This window comes from Monodelphis domestica, chromosome 8 (genome assembly GCF_027887165.1).
Source record: "Monodelphis domestica isolate mMonDom1 chromosome 8, mMonDom1.pri, whole genome shotgun sequence".
NCBI classification, from domain to species: Eukaryota; Metazoa; Chordata; class Mammalia; order Didelphimorphia; family Didelphidae; genus Monodelphis; species Monodelphis domestica.
The window spans coordinates 44,764,550-44,773,931 of NC_077234.1; the positions used below are offsets into that span (position 1 = coordinate 44,764,550).

The 9,382-nt window shown below is 38.9% G+C and overlaps 1 long non-coding RNA gene across 3 annotated transcripts in view; it reads right to left on the reverse strand.

Moving 5' to 3' along the window:
- The window catches only part of LOC103095705 (uncharacterized), a 94,510-nt gene that overhangs the window by 22,091 nt on the left and 63,037 nt on the right, over window positions 1-9,382 (reverse strand). The gene's annotated exons all lie outside the window — the stretch shown is intronic.

The window sequence follows — 9,382 nt, forward strand, 5'->3', positions numbered from 1 at the left end:
GACAATGTTAATAATTCACATCAATAAAACCCCTAAGCCTTCTCTGCTTGGGCTTCATCTTTCTCAGACCCCTGATCTGCAATGGATGTTGGTTATTATGATCAGTTGTTGTGACTTGGTAGGACAATGACTAGCATTACCTGTCCCTGATGGGGTCAGCCATTCTGATGACTTTTGGATACGTAGATCACAAAACGAATACTAGCAGGTATCATGATTAACTATAATTATTATTAATGATGATAATTATTAACACACACACAAAAGGAAAGGTAGAGGAAGCAGGGGAGATAAGACAATGTTCAGAGAAAAAAGGAAAGGTGGTTTAGGCACCTGAAGAATTCTTTTTTTTTTTTAATCCATCAAATCCAAATATAAACCTTTTGGTGCCTGCACAAGGACAAGAAAATCATGAAGGCAACTTTTTTTTTTTGTAATACACCAATGTCTTTACAATTATTTATGTGCTACTTTCAGTTTTGCAAAGCACCTTACTGATATTATCTAATATCTCATTTAATCTTCACAACCCCAGAAGATAAATATTATTAATCACACTCATTTTGCAGAGAAGGAAACTGAGGTACAGAGGGGCTAAGTAATTTGCCCAGGGTCACATAGCTAGAGTCTGAAGCTGTGTTTGAATTCAGTTCTCCCCGATTCTAAATTCAATGTTCTATCTATTGTACCTTATATCTGTTAAGATTCCCACAATCTCACACCCAATTTTGAAATTGGCACAATTTGAAAATCAGAGGCTGGTCCCCAGGTCCACCATTAGAGCAGGAGAGATCCACCCATGTCGGCAGCTTCCCAGGGTGGCAACAATGTCCTTCTTTACTCTGACTGAGACAGTCATTCTCTTTTCACAGTCCCATGAAAGGAAGTTAATTAAGACATGTTCAAACAGTGGCCTTATATAGAAAGTCAGAATGCATTTTCTGGGGGAGGGGGCACTTAGAACCATAGAGTTAGAGCTGCAAGGGCATTAAGAGATGATGAAATCCAACTATGTCTTTTTTTACAAATTGGAAAACCAAGGTTTAAGATGTGATTTGCCCAAGATCATAGAGGTACTAAAAATACAGGCAGGATACAAATTTAAGACTTTTGATTTTACCATTCTTCCTTGAAGAAAAACATTACTATAGTCAAAGAAGCAGGAAGACTTAGAAGAAAGCTTGTTGGACTTAGAGTACAAAGGACATGGGTCTGATTCCTATGCCTTACACTTCTAATTTGGACAAAAGTCACTTAGTCTTCAGCCTTTCATCTGTGAAATGGGCATAATGATAGCATCTGTCTCAGAGTGTTATTATGAAGATCCATATCTATAAAACAATTTGAACTCTTTAAAAATGAATAAAATAATGATAAATGTATTCCTAATACAAATTAATTATATGGATATGAATCAATAAAATGGATAAATTAAGCCTAAATTTAAAAACAAATTAAATCAAGTAAAATGATTGGTGGGTAACTAAAAACAGTAATACCAACCAGGGAGTGACTGGAGGTTCAGAAGCATAGTTTCAAGCTTTGGGGTTTGTCACCACAGAGTTACCCCCAAAGAAGGTTGAGTCCTGTCCAATTGCCAGTCCTCATCTGGTCTCTGTTGTGTGTCATTACTGCAGATCCATTTCCCAGCCTAGCAGCCCATGGCCTGACAGGTGCTGTTTGGGCACCAGGTAAGAGGATGCCTGGGAGTGCTCCCTGCAAACTGGCCCTGAGTGGGCAGAATGGGGGAGTCATTGCTTATCTCCGTAGATTTCTATCGATTCAACTACTGATCCCTCCTCTCTTTTACAAAGAAAACTTTAGAGCTTTGTCACCCAGTAGGTGGGAGGGTCCTGGGACTCTTTTCTCTCCTTCTATCATGACTTTTATCATCCCCCACTCTGGCTTAGCTTTTCCTTACCCCCTTGTCCATTAGGATTTCCTTTCATGTCCTTCCATTCTCACCACACTGCCCTTTTTTTCAGCCAAAATGAAAAACCATTTTCTCATTCTCAGGCAGGAGCCTCCCTTTCCCACCTCAATCACACCCCACCACCATCACAAAAGACACCAATGTTTTCAATGCCTTTCAAGCAAATATCCTTAACCTGAATTTTCTTCAAGTGGAAAGGAGTAAAGATGATGTTTAAGTAGCTATAGTAATTTAATTCTCTATTTCTATCACTTTTCTTCCTGAAGTAAATAGAAGGGATATTCAGTTATTATAGTCAGTCATTATTTCTCTTTCCCCCAGCACAGCTCACTGGCCAACTGAGCATAAGGGATGCAATATAAAGTCTTAAAGTATGGTCCTGTTCACAGGTACCGAATTTCTAGGTTATTAATAAAAATAGCATTTTCCTAGATACGATTATCAACATTCCCAGCGAATTGATGATTGACCTCAGCCCCAGGTTGGTACTCTCTGGAGCACATCAGAAGGCAAAGAGAGGCTGCTTTGAGGAATGATAATAATGATAATGAAAATAAGAAGAACAGTATTAATAGCTAACATTTGGATGGCATAACATGCCAAGCACTATGCTAAGAGCTTTACGGGTATTATCTCATTTAATCTTCACAACAAACCTGGAAGGTAGATATTATTATGATACCCATTTTACATATGAAAAATGGAAGCAGACAAGACTTAAGTGACTTACCCAGGGACACATAAATAGAAAGTGCCTGGGACTAGTTTTGAACTCAGTTCTTCCTGACACCATTTTCCTAACTTTAATCCTGAAACACTTCACAAAAACCTTTCTCAAGCTTTATCTATCCAGCATTTTCCAAACCTGTCTCTCTAGCTTGTTGCAACATGTCAGTAAGTTTGTTTTACACGAGTGATTTCCTGTTAACCATTTTCTAATTAGTAGAATTGGACCCAGTTTCACCTTCTACCACCCTTGTGATTCATAGCATTCTAGCCTGCTTAGCTAAACTCAGTTTTGCCTGATGGAAAAGACCCAGGACTCTGGATAAGCAGTACATTAGTTCTTTTGTATTTCCTTCATCTGGAAAGTCTTTCTTGACCCAAGAAAAATATTCATTTAATTCACCACGAGATCTTCATCATAACTTGACCCACCTTTTGCTCCAATGAGAGCCCTACTGCCTCAAAAAGGTTTTCCCCCTTTTCTCCTTCTATTTTGCCTATGTACACAGAGCTCTTTGCAAACTTCAAAGAGCTCTATAAATATTATTATTAAATTGAGTTCACTGATCTGAGACTAAAACTCTGTGCTTATTATTATTGAAGAAAAATGACTACTCATTGATAATACTAATGACAAGGAGGAGGCTAGCAAAGAGTTAAGTAACTTATTCAACCCAAACTGACTAATTACAGACTATACACACAGTAGGGTAGGTTCTTAAGTAGACACAAGATGCATGTCTTGCCCTCCCTTAGGAAGTTGGTAGAGTAAAGTGTCCTGTGACAGAGCCAGGGTTCCAAAGAGTTCAACAAGCTCGAAAGCTGGAGAAAGTCTAATCAGATGAAGTATAAAGTCTAGCATGTATACACGGAGTGTGGAAAGGGCTCAGTGACAGCAATTTAGCTGAAAAAGATTTGGGGCTTTCAGTTGACACTAAGCTAAATAAAATCAAGAGTGTATATGGCAGGTGAGTATGGAAGCCAAGTTCATCTGACCATTGGCTGCCATAAGAGACACAGGGACCTGCAATGGGGAGGTGATAATTCCGATTTTTCTTTTTCAGAAAGAGCATGGCAGAGTGAGCAAGGAAAACCTTGGTCAGGACATGTCTGGAATCCTGTATTCAGTTCTAGGTGTCACATTTGAGGGAGGGCACAGAAAAACTTGGGTCCGGACCAGGAAAGGATGACCAGCATTCTGAGGGGTTTTGAGTTCAAATGAAGGGATTAAGAATGTTTAGACTAGGGAAGAAAATATTTTAATGGGCACCCAATAGTTGCCTTCAAGCATATGACTAAGTGTCCTAAGGAAGAGGGGTCAGTTGTTCCCTAGAGGTCCAAACTAAGAGCAATAGAGTTATAACAACTAAATCTGTCCCCAAGTGGAAGCAACTGCCTAGGGTGATCTTGGCTTCCCTCTTACTGGAGTGAGGTCTTTGAATTTAGTCCAGATGACCGACTCTCATTCACATTGTAGGGAGGATTCTTATTCAAGTGTGGGTTGGCCTAGATTGTTCTTGCAGAGATATGTTTCTATGAATATACTGGATTTAAAATTATTTACTTTAAAATTTCTCTTTTTAAAGACATGGCTATTGTTTTTGTTTAGTCATTTTTAAGTCATATCTGATCCTTTGGGATTCCTTTTAGGGTTTGTTGACAAACATACTGGGGTAGTTTGTCATTCCTTTTTCTAGCTTATTTTACAGATGAGGAAACTGAGGAAAATAGGGCTACGTGACTTGCTGAGGCTGAGGATCACACAGCTAATATCACACAAGTAGTAAGCACCTGAGGGCAGACTTGAACTCAGAAAGGTAGAAAGTCTTCTTGACCCCAGGACATGAACTCAATCCACACTGCACCATCAAGTGCCCCATCAAATCATATCCTCTATTTATTAGGAAGAAATTGAGACCCAGAGAGGTCAGTAACTTAACCAGGGTTGGGATTTGAACCCAAGTCTTCTTCATTCTGGTGTCTATGAACACTAATTCTATAGACGACATTTAACTTTGCTCACATCCTACTGGTTACACATGTTCTTTTTCTCTGATTAGAGTACTCTGATTTAATCATGCTACAAACAGGAGACATAAGAGTTATGTGTCAAGTTCTTCAAAATTATGGAACTTGGAAATGTTGAGAAATGGCTAACTACACATGGGTATTCTAAGCTCACTGTGCTGGATGTCAAAAAGACCCATATTTTTCCATTTATTGCCTGTCAAAAGAGCCAACCTCAACAGCCCTAATTATGATAGCTCATGGAACAGGATGCTGTTCTGTTTGTTTCTATTGCCTCTGTGATCTGATGTCAATCCACCTTAATAACTGGATCTTCTATAAGAATTCTAGGTCTACTCTATTTTTCTAACAAACTGGATCACTACCTTTTTGATACATTTCTCATGCCTTTTCATCTCCAAGATTTTGCTTACCTTGTTCCTGACACCTAAGATGTCCTCTTTCTATCCATGGGTTGGAATTCATTGCTAATAATGCTATCTGACATTGAACCAGATTTTGTAAATCTCTTAAGATATGTAATCTCATTGTGACATCCTGCTCTAAAATTAAGAAGGTGCCTCTTCCCAGTGAATAATATTATCTCTGGTGGTTAGCTTCCCAAATTCAATTAAGGTAGTATTAGAGTTCATCTATGGAAAATTGAAAGGTTGTGTGGTCTGGCTTGGGAACCGACCACTACTCACAACATTGTTTCTGTGGGAATATGGGTGCCAACTTCCAAACAACTGACTTAAGGAAGGAGCTTTTGGAATACAACCCAATCTTCACTTGAAGGCTATCTGTATCGGCCATTGGGATCTTCAAATGAAAAATAAGTTTTCTGTCAGCCATATAACTTCACTGACTTACTCTCCCCTAACATCTTTTTTTTCCTTCCATCTTGGGTCTGAATGATGGAGACTTCCAGAAGTCAAATGTACTCTTTTTTCATCATTGCTGTCAATATAATTTGAAGATGAAGATAATTCACTTGGAAACACTCATTGTCAATTGGACAAGTGATTTCAGTTGGGAGGTTGAGGGAAGGTCATTTGTGCAGATATAGGAATTTGGTTGCATGGCCATCAGTGTTGGTTTTTTTTTTTCCTGACTCTACTGAGCCTTGTAGGGAGATATGCTTTCTTTTGTGCTAAAAATAACAAAGAGGGTATTTGGAAGAAATCAGAATGGGCATGCTGATAAATTATTTATAACAATTTCTAGCAGCCTGCCAATCTGTTTTGTAGTGTAGTTGAATCTTAATTTTTAATGAAGTAACCTATGAAAATCGGCTGGGGCGAACACCATGACCTCTCGATGATACCACGGAAGAGTTCCCATCCTATAGCTGAGCTGCGTTCTTTCACAGGCCATCATGCGGTCCTTACCTCCAGTTGACCTTAAGAGTCTACTAACTAAAGGGAGGTGTTGGTACTATGCCTGACTAAGACAGGAAAGGAGGAGTCCAAGAGAAGCCCAATTCTGAATGGAGATAAAACAAACTACCCCGGCATGACTATTGTGTATCATTTCAAAGGTTGGTTTTGACTACAGCATTAAGCTATTCAACTTTCCATCCCTAATCTGTTGTCTGTTTTCCCATTAAACAAATCAAGGGAAAAAGTATATGGGAATCTAGCACAAGAGTAGACAAAGAGGCGAGAGATGAGAACATGGGGGGGGGGGGGGAAGAGAACGAGTGCCCTGAAAGTTGCTTTGATCAGTATTGAACGTGAATCTATAGTTATAGCAATTGATCCTATATTTTCCCACACATACATACCAGGAAAAATGTCTCAGAATCTTTATAATGATTTTGAGACTCACTAAGTGCTCTTTTTAGAGTTCTCTGTATTATTAGTAACCTCCCCCTTTTCAACAAATTGATGGACAAAATGGTATTCATTGACTTCCATCATCAACTGACATTTTGTCCAGTTTCTCTTCCAAGAAAAGTAATATTATTACTTTAGTGAATATTGAATTATTCCAAAAGGAGTTTTTGGGGGGAGGCAAGGGGGTAGGAGTGGGGTGAGTTTGAATCTCTGGTTTTATCTCTGTAGAAATTCACTCCATTAATGCAAATTGCCAAATTCTCTGTAACTTACAGTTTTAGGGAGTTGTTTTGCTTTGTTTTGTTTTGCTGGGAAGGGTAAGGAGCGGGGAAGGGGAGGGACACTGAGAAGTTAGGTAACTTGGACAAATTTATCCAATAGAGATGGGTCTTGAACCCAGGCCACCTTGACTCCAAAGCTAGACCTCAGAGTCAGGAAGATTTAGGTTTAAATCTGGCCTCAGACATTTACTATGTGACCCTGATCAAGTCACTTAACTAAGTTAGCCTCAGTTTCCTAATCTATAGAATGAGCTGGAGAAGCTCATTTTGGGTAGGATGTGAGTGAAGACATGCAGGACAAGAGTAGGACATGACTGAAAATGAATGAACAAAAATATTTGATAGATGACCTCAAAGGTCCCTTCCAACTTTGTGATCCAATGACTTATTATTGAAACCAGCTCAAACTTTCAATCCTTTATTGATGTCAAGCCATTTTGACTGCAGTAATTGCTATAATTATTGTTGTCCATAGTTGGATATTCAATGGATATTTTGTTTTTACATAACTGAGAACCAATTCACTTCATATCACAAAGCAAAGATGATATTCATTTCTGTTTTCTGAAATATGTCATCAATAAGAAGGCATTCAACAACTGTGTATTAAGATTCTCTCTTCCTAGACTTTGATACAGAAGGGACTTCAGAAATCATCATTCTCCCTCCAGTATGCAGAAAGGTGAATGATAATTCAGCATGATGAAGAATATTTCATTTAATTCTAGATAATAAAGAGAATTATGCTTATTACTATGTGATCTTAAGCAATTAATATCCTGAGCTTGAGTCATGCATTGTGGTACTCAAGGTCTCAGTTTTTCCATCTATAGGAAGTCAGAAACAGTGGGTTCTCTGATATCTGTTCATTTGAGCTCTATGATCTTAAATGACTTCTCATGCTAGGCCTCAGTTCCCTTATTTGCGAAAAGAGAGGGGTTGGACTAAATGCCTTTAATATCTCTACAGAAGTTTTAAGCATGGACTTCCTGATTTTCTTGTTGCTATAGATGGCTTTTTATTTGTGTTCGCAATAATGAAGTATTTCTATGCTTTCTATAAGGCCAAGAACAAGATGCAGAAAGCCCTCCAAGGCTGCTATCCCTCACTACCTTTTTTTTCAGAGAGGGTGGGTGGGTTGGAAGGGGTTGGGGTCCTGGGACTAAAAGAAGGTTTTAGTTGTTGACAGCTTCCCTTCAGCTATTTTGCAGGAGAGCCCCAGGTGAGCTATAGTCTTCTGGCTGTGGTCTGACTGCTAGCTACCTCTGTTTGCTCTCTGGATGCTTGCTCTGTGTGTTTGTTTTTCTCTGCTTTGGTTTCCTGTACTGTTCATGAGTCATCCAGTTCTTCCTTATTTGTTCTCTGTACCTTGTTTTTCTGTTGGTTGCTGTATTCTTCTGCAGCTGAGGACTAAAGTTCTGTTGCCTTATAATTTGTTTTGTGGTTGGTGGGAATGAGTGATTAGAGATATGTTTGGGGTACAAATGAGAAGGACAGAGAGTTATTTGCCAGTGCAAATCAATGTGTCTATGATTCTTAGTGAAGACACAACTTTAAATTTCTTCTAGGACTCCTGTATATTCAAGATGACTCCTTGAATAAGTAGCTGGGATGAGACCCTCAAAAGACTGCATTTTTTAGTTTATTTATTGAAATTTGAAGAGAAAGAAGAAACAAGAGAGGAAGAAAGGGTTGAGGGAGGAGAGGGAGGAGGAGGAGGAAAAGGAGAAGGAAAAGGAAGGAGAAGGTGAAGGAGGAAGAGGAGGAAAAGGAGGAGGAAGAAGAGGAAAAGGAGAAGGAAGAGGCAGAGGAGGAGGAGAAGAAGAAAAAAAGAAGAAGAAGAAGAGGAGGAGGAGGAGGTGGGGGGGGAGGTGGTGGGGAAGGGGGAGAGAGGACAAAGGAGAGGGGAGTGAGGGAGCTACACACACATATACATTTTTTGATATGCTTCTCTTTTACATGTGCAGAGTTCTTCACAGTAATGTGAAGAGTTCGTGATTTTATCACCTCCACCAATGTTAATTGCAACCTCCCTTTGATTTAGAAGAGAAATTCTAGAAAGTTGTCTGAGATCCATGAGGGTTTAACAACTTTACTCAAAGCTACACAACTAGTTTGAAAAGGAAGTAGAATTTGAGCCCTCCCTCTCCTCCCTCCCCCTACTCCACTTATTGAGAAGACATGAAAAATAGAACCAATTACAACCATGTAAAACAAATTCCTTCAAAAGCCATGTCCATAAAGAGATACTTATTAACGAATCAGCACACATTTATTATAATGTATATAATATATAAATGCCCACTATGCACCAGGTTAGATGCTAGGCACTGGAAGTTTAAATATAAAACCAAAATTGTCTCTGCCTTCAAGGAACTTATATCCTCTTTAATCTGCCAATGACTCATTCTAGAATCTGACAACCCTTAATGTCTTATTCCTATGAATGCAGGTCAGGTGCTTCTTAAATATTATCTTAGAGAAGAAATCAATGTGATCCTGAGTCTGGTCAAAGATCCAGAGCAGAAAAAGTGAGTAGCTGAGGCATATTCCCATTTAGAAATGCATTGTATAACAATGGACCTTATTGGATTATT